The sequence below is a fragment of the Garra rufa genome, chromosome 2 (assembly GCF_049309525.1).
Source record: "Garra rufa chromosome 2, GarRuf1.0, whole genome shotgun sequence".
Classification (NCBI taxonomy): Eukaryota; Metazoa; Chordata; class Actinopteri; order Cypriniformes; family Cyprinidae; genus Garra; species Garra rufa.
In genome coordinates this window covers 64,272,864-64,292,489 of record NC_133362.1, presented here as the reverse complement: position 1 = coordinate 64,292,489, position 19,626 = coordinate 64,272,864, and the positions used below count along the sequence as shown (strand labels likewise).

Here is a 19,626-nt window from a genome sequence, read left to right as displayed (position 1 = left end):
AGTCAAGTAAGTTTGCTGCGGTAACATGGCCGAAGCAGGCGCAGTAATATCACACAGCACATGTGCAAATGTTTACTTCAGTCAACATATCCAACGTGCATGCACAGCACAGACAGCGTTCCTCACCATGGAGACATTTGTGAGAGACGATTTAGAAGATATTTACTTTGGTGCAGATCCTGAACCGTATCAGTTTGAACCAGAATTCACTGAAGCTAAGGTTTTGGTACGCGAAAGACAAGAAAGTGTGTCTGAACTGCCTGGGACAGAAGGGATGAGGAGAGCAGATTCGAGATGGTGGGGCTTGCCAACCCATGCCAACTAAAAGTGAGTGCCTGTGTTGTCGCGAGTGGGACCAGGTATTGCCATCGATGGCAAGGGTGGATCTACCTGATGAGGAAGTGGCATGTCGCAACATCCGAGGACTTGGATGCAATGCTGCATCCTGCAGTAGTAGATTTTTTTTCCGGTTTGACAAAATAAACTAGAAAAAACGTCACACGCCGAGTGGACCTAATGGCCAGCTGTCGCAAGAGTAAGTTATTCCTGCAACCACTACATTATATAATATAAAGATTTTAAATGCATACTGTCAGTTTGCATTTTCAGGCTTATATTCATGATGTACACTTTTACTCAAAACTGACTTTAAAACACCACCGACTGTTCGCAATAACTTTCTTTTGCAATCACACATGGAATTTGGTCATAGCAAATACTAAGCCAACTGTTCGCCCAAACCTAGTCGTCAGGGGTTGCATTTCACAGGTAACTTTAGCAATTAATCATGTTTCACTTACAGCCGTGGGCGATGCTCCTTGTTGTCCTGTCTGTAACGTTAGTTTGAAGATTGTTGGGATCGCCGTGTCCTTTAGACGCCGTGCTGTAGTACCGGTAAAACTATCCAAATAGTCATCTGGTTCAAAATCCTCGGAGCAAACACGCCATTTCTTGATCGTTGCTAACGGTGTTTTGAGATCCATGTTCAGAGCAGCCAGCCATTGATTCATTAGTCGAAATTGCTTTTTTTTCGTGGGAATTCTATGAAAGATGGTAGTAGATTACGTCTTCGACTTACTATCACAGCCCCTTACAATGCACAGAACCATAGCTAATCACACACAGGTAAATCCAACCATTAACAATTTACCAGCTGCAACTCTGACAGCTGCAACAACCGGAATTACACAAACTTAGCACCGGTCACATTTGAAGTTACCTAGCTGGGATCTAATTTCAGGCGCTGTGTGATATTAACGCGCCTGCTTCGGCCATGTTACGGCAGCAAACTTCCTTGACTATTACGCCGGAATGGGAGTGTAGTTCCTAATATTATCAGCCTAGAAACCCGCTGCTTTACATTTCCGCTGGTCTTAGTACACGATATAACTACAGAAGAGTCAAGTTTTAAATAGGACAAATATCGAAACTCGTTGGTCATTTTTGAACGCGATGCTACTGGTCTAATAGGATTCAATGATTTATGCTAAGCTATGCTAAAGGTGATATTGCCAGAACAAGAGAACGCCTGAATGGATTTCAAAGCGGTAAAAATCAACTTATTAACTCGGGGGGAGTTGGAGAATGAGCCTATTTCCAAAAAAAGTGGAGTGTTCCTTTAAGTGCTCATGGAAGCAGCCAGCTAAAACCGCTCGTGGTTAAGGACCCGCAGGAGCCCTCTACTTTACCATAGCATGTCGGGCAGACCAGTAAAACACAATAGCCCTGGGTCATTGGGCTAGCGATTTTGCAAGCCCTGCATCTTTAAATATCTACATAAAGGCTGCAGTATTGAAATTACAAATACATGGATATTGTATATTTTCACAATGTATCTGCTACTATTCCAGAACATTTGTGATTATCTAATCAAAATATGTTATTCACACACCGGGGCAAAAGTCCAGCTCTGAGTCTAGAAGAACTCGCCATCTGGTATCACACACACCGGACACGTTGCGTTCAATTCAAGCGGTGATCTACAAGAGTTTATTTGATCACCAAATCTTCACTAATGCAGCATCAAGTCAACAAATAATCACTTAATGATATGAGCACATGCACTTCTGTAAAATATGTACACACCGCTTCATTATCGATGTTTTAAATCCGCCTTTGGAGTGTCCCGCTCTGTGCAGTGCTCAGTGTCACGTGTCTAAAACTGTACGTGCTGTCAGTGATTTCCAGCACTAGAGGCTGCTCTCCTGCTGTATAACAAAGACTATAAGGATGCTGCTGTGTAATGAGGACCTTCTCAGCCGCTCTAGCAACGGACCCAACGTGGAAAAACTATCGACATAGATTTTGCCAGATAACTGATAGTTCTGCCAAGCAACTATCGGTGCCGATTAATCGGCAAAACCAATACATCGGTCGACCTGTAGTCCAGGGGGTAGTGCCTTGCTTTCTGCTATTCATCTTGGGCTGCAGACTGACACAAGCTCCATGATGATGATGTTGAAGGACCTTCTGAAGCTTCAAGAGTTGTTGCCAGAATCTCCTTCAGTTTCTGCTTCTCACTGTTCATTTAATTAAAATAATGGCAATAAGGAGTCAGCCTACCAAGTAAGTTTTGAGACAAGTTCTGTTCCGTTACCATGGTGTCACGGTGGGATAAGGAGGAGATCTGGGTCCAAGTGCAGGAAGAGGGTTTTTAATTAAACAAACAAAATAAACATAAACCAAAAGGCCAACACGGCACAAACTGAACATAAACTGAAACACAAAATAACAAAATCAAGAACACGGTCAAAGGCTAGGGGTTGCAAGAACAAAACATAACACACAAGACAGAAGACAATGCAGCCAGGATGAGTAGGGGGAAATGAGTGTTCTTATAGACCAGATGTGATTGTGAACAGGTGTGCGTGTAATCAGTGATAACGACTAGACAGGAGTGTACAATTAGGGATGTGTGTGCAGGGAAGGGAAAACAGCGACCTCAGGTGGCTGAGGGGAGCCCCACAGCCCAGATCATGACACATGGGTACCTCCTCAGCTGGTTCACAAGGATTCAGGACTGAAAAATATTGTGATAAAGTAATTAGATTTTGCAGTTTGGTTCAAGTAAATCAAACATTTTGGCAGCAAGCAGGCAAAGAAAAAATAACTATGTAATGTTACTGCATCACACATTGATTTGATGCTGAGACAAACTTTGTCTGGAAAAATTTACTAGCAAGGGGGCATTAGCATCCTGGAATGACAACAGAAAAAATGTGTAGGGATAGTAACAATCAAAAGCCCCTTTTACAGGCGATGCCTCTTCCACTGTGACTCACTGGAAGTCTGGAGGGAGGAGGCACGGAGGCACGGAGGAAGGCAAGTCAGGGGGAGGGATGGCGGGCCAGGCCCGTGTAACGGCACGTCAGGCCCAATAGCGGACACCGCCGCGTCAGGCACGGAGATAGCGGACGTCGCCGCGTCGGGCAGGGAGATAGCGGACACCGCCGCGTCGGGCACGGAGATAGCGGTCACCGCCGCGTCCGGAGCAGAGAGAGCGGTCACCGCCGCGTCAGGAGCAGAGAGAGCGTTCACCACCGCGTCAGGAGCAGAGAGAGCGGTCACCGCCGCGTCAGGAGCAGAGAGAGCGGTCAACGCCGCGTCAGGAGCAGAGAGAGCGGTCACCAGCGCGTCCGGAACAGAGAGAGCGGTCACCGCCGCGTCAGGAGCAGAGAGAGCGGTCACCGCCGCGTCAGGAGCAGAGAGAGCGGTCACCGCCGCGTCAGGAGCAGAGAGAGCGGTCAACGCTGCGTCAGGAGCAGAGAGAGCGGTCAGCAGCACGTCCGGAACAGAGAGAGCGGTCACCGCCGCCTCAGGAGCAGAGAGAGCGGTCACCGCCGCGTCAGGAGCAGAGAGAGCGGTCAACGCCGCGTCAGGAGCAGAGAGAGCGGTCACCGCCGCGTCCGGAGCAGAGAGAGCGGTCACCGCCGCGTCCGGAGCAGAGAGAGCGGTCACCAGCGCGTCCGGAACAGAGAGAGCGGTCACGGGCGCGTCCGGAGCAGAGAGAGCGGTCACCGCCGCGTCAGGAACAGAGAGAGCGGTCACTGCCGCGTCCGGAACAGAGAGAGCGGTCACCGCCGCGTCAGGAACAGAGAGAGCGGTCACTGCCGCGTCCGGAACAGAGAGAGCGGTCACCGCCGCGTCCGGAACAGAGAGAGCGGCCACCGCCGCGTCCGGAACAGAGAGAGCGGCCACCGCCGCGTCCGGAACAGAGAGAGCAGTCACCGCCGCGTCCGGAACAGAGAGAGCGGCCACCGCCGCGTCCGGAACAGAGAGAGTGGTCACTTCCGCCTTCCCACGGAAGAGCCACTCCACCCCCACTGCAAAGCGGAAACGCCGTCGCGCCGACTCGGCCCTACAGGCCTCCATCTCGGCCAGTTGGAGGTAAATGACCTCCTCGAACCGAGCGGCCAACGCCGCCTCAAAAGATGCCGCCTCCTCCGCAAGAGAAAAAAAAAATTACTCCCCGCTGGACCCATCGTTGCTGGCTGCATTCTGTCACGTGAGAATAAAGGAAGGGTCCAAGTGCAGGAAGAGGGTTTTTAATTAAACAAACAAAATAAACATAAACCAAAAGGCCAACACGGCACAAACTGAACATAAACTGAAACACAAAATAACAAAATCAAGAACACGGTCAAAGGCTAGGGGTTGCAAGAACAAAACATAACACACAAGACAGAAGACAATGCAGCCAGGATGAGTAGTGGGAAATGAGTGTTCTTATAGACCAGATGTGATTGTGAACAGGTGTGCATGTAATCAGTGATAACGACTAGACAGGAGTGTACAATTAGGGATGTGTGTGCAGGGAAGGGAAAACAGCGACCTCAGGTGGCTGAGGGGAGCCCCACAGCCCAGATCATGACACATGGGTACCTCCTCAGCTGGTTCACAAGGATTCAGGACTGAAAAATATTGTGATAAAGTAATTAGATTTTGCAGTTTGGTTCAAGTAAATCAAACATTTTGGCAGCAAGCAGGCAAAGAAAAAATAACTATGTAATGTTACTGCATCACACATTGATTTGATGCTGAGACAAACTTTGTCTGGAAAAATTTACTAGCAAGGGGGCATTAGCATCCTGGAATGACAACAGAAAAAATGTGTAGGGATAGTAACAATCAAAAGCCCCTTTTACAGGCGATGCCTCTTCCACTGTGACTCACTGTACAATTAAATACAGCAAATTATTTGTAAGTTCCAGTGGCTCCATGAAAATAACAAATTAAAAAATAATTATTGGTGAAGGACCTACTTCCTCTTTGATAGCACATCATATTTAACACATCTAAATAGATAGAACCATTAATGTTTATATAAACATATCCATGTATGTATTTGACATATATTTAGTTTCATTTATTTATGGATGTATATTATATGTTTTGTTTTGTGTTTTGTATTTATTCTGCTATGTACAGTGCTTTGGCCGTATGTACCCAAGTATGTCATGCCAATAAAGCAATCTGAATTTAACTGATTTAACCAGAGAAGGCACAGACAAACCTAGCCTAGCTCCACCACACCCATTCAAAATACAGGATACAGCCTAGACCAACCTGTAGCTGAATAACGCATACACGTTTCTCCCCTTCTGCTCTTTCTTTTCAGCAGTGGATGCCCTTCACAGTCTCTCGCAATCCACTGAAATTTATCTTGCGGTTAGTGGATGTTCTTTTCTCATCTTGCTTTTCCTTGCATGATAGAAAGTCAACATTATATGTAAACAGCACATCTAACACAACATCAGTGGGGTTTCTCCCATTTTACTTACTGTATGAATCCCATTCGAAATTCCTTTTGTCCAGCAAACACCCATTTTTACAGCCGGTGTAAGACCCGTGCAGGACTCTGACCATGGTTTACAAAGGAATGAATATGCCAATAAGTGGTACTGGTAATAGTCAATAAATGGGTGTTGATTATTTTGTTTGGTTGTAATTACTAAAACATCTGTAGTTTATCCCCTTTCACTATCAATCAGTATCCATTGAAGACTTTGTGACCTACTTTTTTCCATAAACTGATATAAAACTGATGTTTTTTTTTGTTTTGTTTTTACAAATGTGTTGCTTGCACTTTATGCTTGTTCATAGATTAGAGTTCATGATGCCTTGTGGAAATAAATTAGATGCCCCAAAGGTGTGTGAAGGCCATGAGCTGAGTGGAGAACTGATTCACAAAGTGTTTAAATCAAAGACCTTGTACCTCAGGTCATCAAAAGAATAGAGGTATGCCATACGTTTGATGATCTATTCTTTACATTATAAAGTGCTGTCTGAGTATGCATCTTTTGTGTTTGTTTGTTTGTTTGTTTAACAATGTAACTCCTTTCGCAGTGAGGATTTAGAAAGATGACAGTACAGACTCTGATTCAGTAACTGAGATAACACCTACAGTACCTTGCCCTAGGACCACTGAATTGTGTTCTCCGCCTCTCGCTGAGCCTGTTACTACACAACCTTCTACATCCCTCTCATGTTCAGCAGTGCCTTCTACTTCATGAGCAACTACAACATCCACTTTTTCAGGGAATTCTGTTGCACAGGCTTCAACATCTTCAGCTGCATATACAATGAGTAATGAGACCACAAGCCATGATGATTGCAATGCCTATCTGTCAGTTATGACGAACTTCTCAGACATTTCATCAGATGATGAAGAGCTTAATCAGGCAATTCTCACCAGCACTGAAACACATCAGTAAGTACAATGAAAGTAACAACTAACTATGGTGGTTTGAGTTATATTAGTAAGGGTAGCTGTGCATTCAATTATTTTAGACAAAGAACAACTCTACATGAAGTGCATTAAAGTAATTTATACTATGGGGTTGTTGAATGCTTGAATCTGATTGGCACAGCGAACATAGTTTCAGGCAGCACTTGACCACATTACATGTCTTTATCCCTTTGCCACATGATTTCAGTTATTTCAAAGGTCTTTACAGCCTAAAACAGGGCTATTCAATTAGATTCATTTGAGGGCCGGATTATCGAACTGAAAATTTGAAGGGGGCCAAGGGGGTGGGGGCCACCCCGATCTCGTTCTGGGGGGGCTATACAATCACATTGAAATGCATATTCACTAAAATGAACTAATATTACCAACACTGCTGTCTGTCAATCAAATTTTTCTGTAATAATTTATGCATTTATATTGTCATAATTTCACACTGAACCTCCAAATTAAGGTAGAAACTACATAAAGTATATTTTAAATATGTTTTTAATGGTATCTTTTTGCCAAGTAGCCTAATGAAGTATTGATATTAATACTGCTACTGGTGTCTCTATTCAATTAATTTTCTCTCAGTTTTACATATTAATTATGTGCATTCAACATTACAGTATAAACAGTCAGTTGAAAGCCAATATTTTAAACATTTAACAAGCTCTGAAATATATAACAACTTTTAATTTAGGTGATTTTAAAACAATATTCACATAAACTGTAAATTGTATACGCATAAACTATACAGAGTATTATTACCATATACTGGTTATAATCGGGATTTTATGTATTTTAAATTTTGGCATTTACAGCTCATTCTGGTCTTTTTGAAAGAGTCACAGAATTAAAGCAGTGCGTAAGATTACATTTATTTAAATTATAGCATTCATTTGGATTAACAAGTGAGAGAAAGAGATTTGTACCTGCTTTCTGTTGAAAGTCTTTCTCTGTATTAACAATGAAACCTGTAAGCTGCATTGAGCAGCTGCTTTCAGTTTATAATCATACCTCTGTTCTCTAACTGAACTAAGTAATTTTTATTAAAAATAAAATAAAAATTCAAAACTATGATGGGGGTGGTGCCATGGTGGACAAGTGACGAACCTGGTGTTGTGGCCTAACATCGAGTAACACGGATAACACTGAATATCACAACAAGCCTAGTGTGTGCCTTGTGCATTAATTCATCTGTCACAAGGAGGGTCAGAGACGTGCGGATCCATTTGCAGCATTTAATGAGAATAAACAAACACCAAACAAACACTAAGAGGCAGGCAGAAATCGTGGTCAAAACAGGCAGAAAGGTCGGGGCTGGCAGCGAGAATCAAAACACGGGGAGGAGTCCAGGAATCAAACACAGAGAAAACAAACACGGAAAGAAACGCTCGGAAATAATGACCAGATGGAACAATAAGACTTCGCCGAGTGGCTGTGTGTGGGAGAAGCTTAAATGCAGTCAGTGTGATGAGGTGCAGCTGTGAGCGGTAATCAGTAAAGTGAGAGCAGGTGAATGCAGTGATTAGTGCAGTGGCTTGTGGGGAATGAAGTCCATGAAGTGTGGTGCAAGAGTTCATGATGACAGGACAGACCAGATACGTGACATCATCATTTGGATTAAACTGACTTGAAACTATGTGAGGATCAAACGTTTTTTTTGCACAGCCGATCTGAATTGAGTTTTCAGACAGACCATGGTATAACTGCATTTAACTCTCCATTGTTTTGGTTCATTCATGTGTCTCCTCCTTTGTTCAGTTTGTTTTGGTTTCACCATTTGCCCATATTTGGACTTTCCCCTCATTATCTTGTTTGGTATCACCTGTCATGTTAAATTGCCACACTCAATCTATTTAAGTTGTTTGTTCCCTCAGTTTCATCGTCCGGTCTTAATGTTTTGTCGTGTCTGTTTAAGCCTTGGATTTAATTTTGTTAGGAAGTTATGTAATGGTTGTTAATTCCTGGATTTATGTCTGTTTTTCAATAAATACGTGGGGTTTTTTTGTACTCCTGATTCCCCGTGTTTTCCTCTGGCTCCTCATTCAATTTTGTGTGATTATCGATTGTGTTAAAATGCATATTACACAATTACATTTACCTTGTGGATCTATTGTTATGCCATCTAATCTTTTACCAAGGAGTTCTAGGGACTAATTCTGTCCTCAATTTTACAAACATTAAATACTGCAGTAAAATATCTAAATGTTATTAAAAAAACTGTAACAAAACATATTATAAGCCCTTTATAACCACAAACAGTCAAAGACTGTAAAGAACATTTTTCTGAAACAATTAAAACATAAAATGAAGTACCATAAAAAATGATAATGCCCACAATTTAATAATATAAAATCTTCAAATCAAACATTAAATTAAATACTATATTGCCCTTTAAATATCTTCAAAATTGCAACAACTTATGGTATTCAAAAAGAAAATTTGTCTCTGTAGACAATTATTTTCAAAACAAAACTACATGTTAAATGGAAATACTTTTTTCCATCAAAAGAGAGGCTTTACAATTACCACAATATAAATAAATTTACGCTAAAGTGTAACCCATATTAAACAGGTGGAAAAACACCATTAACATAAATCCTTTAAAACTACATTTAACACTGTTACGTTTAGCAAACATGCAAAAAAGTTATGAAAAGAAACTATATAAATGTATATAAAATAAACAATGTTTATAACACCATTTAACTTTAAATATCAATGATCGCAAAACATTTCTTAAATTACCCAACTTATAAATGCGGCCTCGTGCCTACGGCGAATCACAACCGTGCCGATATACAGCCATATCTCAAGTCTACTCGTGTGATATTGCTCATATATCTTTGTACTGGAATTGTGCACTATTTTTCTATATCTGTAAGACATTACATAAGAAAATGCTCAGTACTGAGCAGCAAGTGCAAACAGCCTTACAACTGACTGACAATAACATTGCATTACTTTAACACAGAATTATAGTTATGTCTTTTTTTTTTATTGACAGCAAATTACAGCTGTACATTTAGACAATTCAGAACGAGGAAACAATTAAAAAAGGTCAGTTTTATGGTTGTATATAATGTCAATATAATTCGACTTTTACGTTAAGAGGTACACATCTTTTTTAATTCAGCTATTAGATAATGTCCATCGCCCACACATTGCATTCTAAGACTTTGTTAATTTCAGATCTGAAATCAGGATAACTGTCATAGAAAACTGACAGCTCCAGGATACATCCACATGTGTGCAACTGGGCAATGTTGGAATCCAGAAACAGATAAGAACGAGTGCAGAATCTGAGAAAACATGACAGACCCTGTATGCCAGCTTCCTGAAGGTAATGTCTGTTAAAATGCTGTTATGCAGTTTCACATCATCTTATGTCCTTCTGCTGTTGTTTTAGCAGCCTGCCACTGCCACTGCCACTCAGTCCCCTGTTGCACCCCACAGTCTGAGGTTCCCTTTCGAAGGGAACTCCCACTGCGTCCTCTAGAGGTTGCTATGGGGAACGCCGGCAGCGTGACTCGTGTCTGAAGAATACATATAAAAACTACATGAAGGCTGTGTCCAAATTCAGGGTCTGCATCCTCCTTAGGATCTTTCCTACCAGGTTGAAGGAGGAGGGGTCCTCCGAAGACCGCAAAACCTGGAAGTAGGTGTCAGTGAATTTGGACAGCCTACACTTCTTTCAGTTCCCTCCCTTCCCCGTTGCTCATATCCTGTTGCATAGCAACCGTGACAGCGCTAAGCAAGAAGTAAGGTTATCTGTACTGCACAAAACAAAATAACTACTCTTTCATCCCTAAAAGCGTTAAAAAGATCTTCAATCACTAACAAGAAATTAGCTGTGTTTAAGGGGATATTCACACAGGCAGTAAGAAAGAAGCTAGTTTACGAAAGTGATGTTTTTTATCATATATACATACAAATGTAAAAAAAATAAGCTTAACGCTAAAACCAAACGCCTAACTAGACAACCGCTGTAAAAAAAATATTTTTTGAAACGCCAGTTTTTTTAAAACTTCCATCATTACTACCGCTTGCTGCGTCCGCCATTATTTGAAAATTCTAGAAGCGCTCTGCCGAAAGGAATTGTGGGATAGGTAGGACGGGAAAGGATCCACCAAACCCATCCTTCAAATTCGGGGAAAAGGAGGACGTATTTGTGGGCCGCATTTGAAGGATCCTATGAATTTGGACAGCCTTCGTCGCGGCGTTGTGACGTAACATCCTTCAAATGAGTCCTCCGAAGGATGTAGACCCTGAATTTGGACACAGCCGAAATGGCCGGCGACAGCGTATGATATCACCGCAGCTCTCATACCTACTTGCACGAATCTCATTGCTACGTGGGTGTGGTAAATTAGTTGTAATGTGCTCATCGCGAATACGCATTCGCAAAGGAGTGAGGTGAGTTAATCTGTTCCTCATTTTGCATGAGTGTGTTTGCCTCACGCGGCATTAACAAACGCATTCGCGGCGTCGCATTCGCTTGCTTTTTTCCTAAGGGAATTTGGCGCTGGGCGGAGTATATAAAAAATGTAAAAAAAATAAATAAAAATATGTGGATATGTGCTGCGCGTCGCGATTGTGGAGTTAATTTGTCCCCCTTTAGGGTCTGGAGGCTTTCGGTCAGTTTTTACCTCGGTTGGTCCTTCCTACACACAGATATCTGAGGATGTCTGTGTATTGTTTGTTAAGCATTTCTCTTGTAGCTCTTGCCTAGATGTTGGTTGGTTTGGGCTGCATTTAAAAGGACTAACCAGAGGTCTTTTACTGATCTGTTAGCTTCCAAGGCTCAAGGGCCTGTGTGTTGTGTGTACTTCTTAGAGAAGAAAAATTTTATGAAGGAGACATATGGCGGATACTCCCCCTCTGATCCTATGGACTACGGTTATGGCAGTGTTCGTCTTCTCCACATCACAGGTCGGATGGTTAACCACCCTTACAGCATATGTTAGACTTGGGATTTTTTATGTCCCCCCTTTTAAGGTAAGCTCCCTAAGTTTGGTCTTAGGATTGCCCTTAACATGTTTAATGCTGTCTTCCGCAGGCCTGTTCTGAGAATCCCTCTAACCAGGATAAGAGCTTGTGCTCTTTTGAGGCAGAAACATAAGCGCCTGTAAGCAATACTTCCCCTTTTTTGGAAAGGATATTTTTCAGAAGTATTACTATGGGAAAAAGGATCTTTCCCTTCTTGTCTAGGTTGATTCTCACCTCTACAGGCCTTGTGACGAGCTGGGCTCTCCCCTTTCTGAGGAAAGGGTCCCTAATGAGGGCCCTCTAGGCCGGAGAATGAAAAATGCTCCCTTTTTCTGGGGAAAAAGGTTTATTTGAGCACACCCTGGTGACTAATTTTCCAAAACGATGGGTTAATATAGGATTCCAGGTCACTTATGTGAATGCTCCCCTTTCTATGAAAGGGGTTTTACTAAATGAGCATCACTCTGTGACTCCTCTCAAGCCACCTTATCTTAGTCTGAAGGCTGGGGTAAGGCTTGATGTAGAATCTACACCCAGGTTTAGGGTTTCTTTCCTTTCTGAGGAAAGGATCTGAGCATCTTTTGGGGTCAAAACACCTCAAAAAGAAAAATTGGCACCTTAGGGTTGATTCTCCTTCCTCAGGCTTTATTTCACTTCCCTTTCTGAGGAAAGGTTTTTACGAAGTGTCAAACAGGAGAACGAGTTTCCTGTCGTTTCCTCTCCTAGTGAACTACGGGCCTCCGTTTTCTGTGGAAACAGAGCCTTTCTAACCTGTTGAGACAGGAGTTCGCTGTGAATGGAGTGCAGCAGGCCACCCTCTAAAAAATATGCCTGAGGGCGGGGGAAGTGCTCGCTGCAGACTCGGAACAACTAAGGAAAATGCTCCCTTTTTTCTGCGGAAAAGGTTTATTTGAGCACACTTTGGTGCATAAACATTGGGTTTGGACTTCAAAGGTCTCTTATGTGAATGCTCCCCTTTCTGAGATAAGGGTGTTTTATAAAAATGAGCATCACTTTGTGACTCCTCCATTCTTACCCTAGTCTGAGGGCTGGGGTAAGGCCTGGTAACAGTGTTCTCCTTTTTGAGAAAAGGATTTGAGCACTCCCTTTTTGGAGATGTAAAAGTCTTATCCTAGTCTGAGGGCTGGGGTAAGGCTTGATGCAGAGTCTGCACCCAGGTTTAAGAATGCTCTACTTTCTGAGAAAAGGATTTGAGCCTTTTTTTTATCACCAAAAAATTCTCGAACTCCTCGTGTCGCTTTCCTTTTTAAGGTAAGGTTTTATGAAGTGTCAAAACTAATAGGACGGCATTTCCTCACTAAATCAGGGCTTGGAAGCCAGCCTCAAATGGTAATTCTGGAGAATCTAAGGCACCTACCGCTCCCCTTTCCGAGGAAAGGGTAACTAGAGCAGTAGAGATGTGTTCCTCCCTGTACGCAGGGGTTTGTTTCCGCTCTCAGATAGCTCTGCTTCTTTCAAAATCATGAAGGTAGCAGATCTCCCCTCACTAGAGGGTTATTTCTCAAGTCCTCTACTCCTAAGAGCCTTCAGCCCATTATCTAAGGTTCCAAACCTTGGACCTGAGATTAACTAACCTTTTACAAGGACCTTGGTGGCCCCCTTTCTCAAGAGTCACTAAAAAGAGCACCACTCCTTGATGGCAGAGTTTCCTCCCTGTACTTCTTGTCGAGAGCTTGACTGTCATACAACAGGTTTTACTCTCCAGCCTTGTATTCTATACAGTCTGTGTGGACTGGCGTGCACGCTCCCCCTTCAATGGGTTCCTGAGAGCAGTGCCCCCTTATAAAGGATTATACTCCCTGGGGTTCAGGGCTTAAGGATTTGTCCTCTACCATCGTCCACTATTACAGGATGGTTCAGCTACCATGTTTATCTCCGTTGACGGATAGCTTGCGAGCTTCTGTCCGGAGTAGGGAACTTTTATCTGAGGATAAAAGCCCTTCTTCTGTCTACTTAGACAGCATGGAGCTGATAGTGAAACCCCCTGGGAAAACACTCTTCTTAAATCCGATCATCTCGGTAAGTGTCCCACGCTACGCCTGGGCATCTTTTATAAAGACCACAAGAGTGGCAAGTCTGTATTCATACGGGCTTTATAAAATCCACATGTTGGTAAGTTCCCACCAAGCTCTGGGTTCTTCTTTTAAACCCTTTATGGTATGGGTCACGCGTCTTCACCTCGTTCCCATTTATTGGAGTTCAATAAACCCCGGTCCCCTGGGTTCAACTCCTAGATATCACTGTTGATATCTGTCGACCATCCGTTATTAGGGCACCTCATTGAGGTAGCGCCTTGCTGACAAGTCTAAATTTCTGAGGAGATTTAGCCGTTTTTTCCAGAAGGAATTATTTCTAATTCCAAGCCTTAGAGCTGTTCACTGGGTTTTAACCCAGGTTCAGGTAAGTGTAAGGTAACAGTTCAGTCACTGGCCGTGGAGGACAACGCGTAACCTGAGACGTTTTAGATACAGCTCCTGGCCTGACTGCTGCATCTGTGCCCATTATTCACAAGGCTCTATTCAAGTTATTCAAGTTCAAATCTAATGAATAAGTACAAGTGTCTATTTAATAGGTACTAGTGTCTAATGAATAAGTACTAGTATCTAATAAATAAGCATTGCTAAGAATTTCATTTGGACAACTTTTGGATTCATTTGGATTTTTTTGCACCCTCAGATTGCAGATTTTTCAATTAGTTCAAATCATACATCAATGAAAAGCTTATTCAACCAGCTTTCAGGTGATGTATAAATCCCAATAGACAAAGAAAATGATAAAGTAACGCAATCTTAACATTCATGCAAACCAATATGATGGATCTCCCCACAGAGATACAACATCACCAGAGTCACAGACGCAAATAATTTGAGGAAAGGTTGTTGGTAGCAAACAATCTGCAAGAGCAAAGGACAATTAGGATGACATTAAAGAATGTTTGGATCATGAGAATGTTTGCATAATGCATAATTTAATCATGTTTAATAATAATTTAATAAATTCCAATCAGCTGAAAAGAGAGACACCAACCTTGTTCACAGATGATGTGCTCGTCATCATGGAGTTTCACAAACTCTGTTGGAGGAATGTTTTTTAAAAAGCCATACATGGTGGTTTGCCTACTGTGTAGAGTGTGGTGTTTATGTACCAACATGCTGCACAAAACCACTCTGTGGGCAAACATTCCCTACAACGGATGACAGTTTCTCTCACGTGACAGTGTTTACATGTCATCTGGATGATGTTCTCAGCTGTCAACAAGTTGGCAAGATTTTGTGGCCTTGCCTGTTGCCAACATTGTTGAGCCTCTTTTTGTCTTTGACACCAACTGGACAGTGTTGTCTTTTGAGCAAAATCATCCCCATCAATGCCCTCTGAATACCACAGAATGTCCTCAAGCCTTTTCATATTAAAATCTTCAAATAGAGAAAGAAAAACTAAAATAAAAATATATACACAACCATAACAGTGATACAAAATTGTATTCAACCTGGTGGACCTTTCGTGTTGTTATCTGGCTCAGTTGTCTCAGTGTTTCCATCTGCCAGAATGTGAGAGTTGGTATGAAGTGCTAAGTTGATATCAACTCGGACACAGGAAGGGGTGGCTTATCTTTTACTTTTCCAGGGAGAAAGAGGGCATAATAAAGGATTCTTTTGTTTTGGTTGGGGATGCGTGACATGACACTACCAGTAGCATCGAGATGCAGTGTGACTTGGTATGAGTTTTTCAAATGTGCTGCTAGAATTTGTAGAGCACAATCTGTGTACAAGTGGACATCAAATGAATATAGCCTGCATGTGGCATTTCTGAATTTAAATTCTTTATCCTTGTTGGTCACATCACCTAATCACACAACATGGATATTAATATGCTTCTGGAATGGTTTGGGTTTTGTGCAAATTGTAAATGTGTATTTTTCTGAGCAGTCATTGAAGGTACATACAGCAAGTGCCCTGAAATAAGGTGCCTTTTGTTTACGACTTATCCTACGTTTCACAAGCTGATACTTGAATGAAAGCACACAGCAAATGCTTTATAAAAGATATCAGTCCAGGGCTTTTGTAACTGAGTTGAGCCAGCATGTGGCTTTATTTTTTCCAGGTTCTTACTTTTATGGTCACAACAAATTTCTTTGGACCTGGTCTTGTTTTCCTCTAGTTTCCAGTGGCTGTCTCGTTATCATTCACATATTCATCTGCATTGTTACTGTTTCTGTCACAAGAATAATCCTCATCCCTCCTCTCCTCTGAACCATTCATATATGTGACCCTGGACCACAAAACCAGTCTTAAGTCGCTGGGATATATTTGTAGCAATAGCCAAAAATACATTGTACGGGTCAAAATTATTGTTGTTTATTTTATGCCAAAAATCATTAGGAAATTAAGTAAAGATCATGTTCCATGAAGACTTTTTGTAAAATTCCTACTGTAAACCTATCAAAATGTAATTTTTGATTAGTAATATGTATTGTTAAGAACTTAATTTGGACAACTTTAAAGGTGATTTTCTCAGTATTTTGATTTTTTTGCACCCTCAGATTCATGATTTTCAAATAGATGTATCTCGGCCAAATATTGTCATATCCTAACAAACAATACATCAATAGACATATATATATTTATTTATTTATTTGATCCCCTGCTGATTTTGTACATTTGCCCACTGTCAAAGAAATGATCAGTCTATAATTTTAATGGTAGGTTTATTTGAACAATGAAACAAAATAATAAAAATGCATTTAAAAAAAGTTAGAAATTGATTTGCATTTTAATGAGTGAAATTATTTGACCCCTTCACAAAACATGACTTAGTACTTGGTAGCAAAACCCTTGTCAATCACAGAGGTCAGACATTTCTTGTAGCTGGCCACCAAGTTTGCACACTTGTGTGGGAAAGTGTGTAAATTTTAGCACAACACTCAACACTGAGCATGCTTATACAGAGAATCTAGTGGCAGAATGGTGATGCAACAAAAATAAGGTGCCGTTGTTTGTTTCCCGTGTCCTTTAATTGCTAATACCCAATAATTTCATAGTTCAAGCTAGATATGTGCACAATAAGTCTGAAAAGCTATAAATAACCAGCTGGGAAGTCATTTGAAATGTAGCTATAGTGTTACGGCTGATCTCGTTTTGCTGGAAGATTTGCAAGCAATGCGCTGTGCAGAGAACAGATTTTCAAAGAGGGCACTGATCAGTTTAGTGTGAGCACAGAATGGTTTCTCAGTCGGTACCACTTCCTTCGTCATGATTTTGGTGAGGATGTATATATTCATGTGATTTATAATGGAAGGTGTTGTCACCATATATTGTTCATTGGAGAAATTTCTGAATGCAAATGACCTTGAACGTGAACAAGCATGATGCTTAAGAACATGTGGGATTTATCAACAATGATTACTTACTGGTTTGCATTAGAACCGCAACCTCACATTTGATAAATACAGATTTTTCTGTACTTAAACACATTCTTAATTTCATTTGTAGGACAAAATATAGTATATAATATGCATTTTCTAAGTAATGTAAAAGGTCATCTTTGCAAAGAGGTTTCTTACCCTCTTGAGTTCTTCCAATATAACGGATGATTGGGTAGACACCAGCAAACTTTTGAAAGACAGCTGTTCTGGAAGTGATAAACAACCCATGCTTGAATCCTCTTTGAATGTAAGTTTATCATAATCATTCACATGCTTTACATTTTCAGTCATTCCTTAACTTTGTCTCATCTTTTCTTTTGGCAGCATGTTAAGCCTCGTTTTCAGTCAACAGACTCAGATGGCCAAGAGACACATTTTGTTCTAAAATAGAGTAAACATTCTCAACTCAAACTTAAAATCATTACAGAATCATTCATATGTATATTTGTATCAGTGAGGCATAAAAGTAAGGAAGATCAAATAAGATGAATGTTGAAAAGTTGCATGAAAGTTTGTGAGAGACTGAAAAGTTGCAACTACACAGCCAACATCTTTGTGCTTTTGATACCCAAAAAGTTTTTTTGGTTGGTCAAAACAAAAGGTGCCTACTGTGGACTAAATAAATAAATGTCATATTAAATAAATCTGGAAATAAATAAATGTCGACATGATGCATAAATAAATACGAAATAAGTAAATGTTGTCATAAATACATGAAGGAATAAATGAAAGATGGAAAAATGAAAAAATATAATAATACATAAGTAATTTAAATTATAAATATTACTATTTGTAAAATAATATTTTTCTCATTTCTTTGTATACTTTAATGTTTTTCACTAAGAATAAAACTAATAATAAAAATAATACCATTGACATAGGTTTTATTATTCACATGTGTTTCCCCGTAAATATCTATGCACTCTTTGGATTATAGACCCAGAAGCGCGTGAAAGGACTTTTATTTTTGATCTGGTGGTGTGACGTCATAAGGCTGCGGCGCTCTGCTGCATCAGTGTTTGCTTTCAGTTTCAATTGAAGGAAGGTCTGTAGTTTTAATCATTTGAAGTGTTTAAATTCATACAACGCGTTCAGTCTGTTTTATATGTTTTACAAGCGATTTAAACTGTATAATTAGTGCGTGTAAGATTTTATCTAATAATGAACGTTATTTTGTGTGAGTAAAGCGCATCCTCACAGCGTCTGATTTCTCTCTCTGTTAGTGATTCAGATCAGATACACGAATTACAAACTCCGAATCAATTGAATCGGTTGCTTCACAAAATGATTCACTGTTTCGAATCACCGCTCGCTGAGAGACCTGCTGCTCAAAACAGTGGAAATACAATTAGAACAAACTCAAACATGAGAAATGACAACTTTTAGAAACAACTGCAAATGTGTTTGTTGTTGTTGACAATCTTAAAATCGAATAGCTATTTTTAAAGTGTGCAATGGATTAAATGTAATATACTAATCATTAAATGTTAATCAAAACTGAATAGTAAGTTCAAGTTTTGAGTGTTTGTCTTATCAGATCATTTCACCCTTACTAGTGCACTACTGAACTAGAGTAATTATTTTCATCTTAAACAGGGCAGTTTCCAAACAGAAAAAAAAAAAAAAATCCTGGTGGAGCAACTAAGATCCACGCAATACACTAATATAAAGATGGCATTTATTAAAGAGGAGAGTGAAGACCTGAAGATTGAAGAAACATTCAGAGTCAAACATGAAGATACTAAGGAACAAACAGGTTGGTTTTCATTCTCAAAGCTTAACTATGCTATGAACTGTCCTGTACATTTTCTCAATTCATTTGTCTTTAACAGTTTCTCACAATATATACCCCTCACATTTCAGAAAACATTTTAATGTATCTTCTCAAGGGACAGTACTATAAAAAATTAAACTTGGATATATTTTAGAGTAGTCAGTGTGCAGCTTGTATAGCAGTATAGATTTACTGTCCTCTGAAAACAACTCAACATACAGCCATTATTGTCAAAATAGCTGGAAATTGATAACAGCAGTATTTTGTTTAACCATGCAAAGCCACATGTCCTATTCATCATGCTTATGTTTTTATCTGATTGACAGATCCATACAAACTTGTGTATCTTATATTAGAGCAGTTCAAATAGGTGCTTGGCAGAGATGCAGCTTCAGATGCAGTTGGGCATCATTCTAGCAAATTTGTTGATGTGTAGATGATAACAGTTTGAGTTTTAGTCAGATGAAAAGCATCAACCTAATGAAAGCTCAATAAAGGCAAAGAAATCAGGAGATCAATAGATATCTATTTATGATATTTTACATTTCGAGAAGAGTAAACATAAGGATGTGACAATTACATTTTAAATAAAGTAAATCGCCAAATAGTCAGACAGCCCTAAATTGAAAAAGGAAAACTGTTGATAAGAGTGCACCATTAGAAAAGATTAGACCTAAAGTGTGTCCT

The 19,626-nt window shown here is 40.5% G+C and overlaps 1 pseudogene; it reads right to left on the bottom strand.

Annotated features, from left to right (window-relative positions):
- Positions 1-14,849, bottom strand: part of LOC141326038 (uncharacterized) — a 21,740-nt pseudogene extending 6,891 nt beyond the window's left edge.
- Between the last annotated feature and the right edge of the window lie 4,777 nt (positions 14,850-19,626).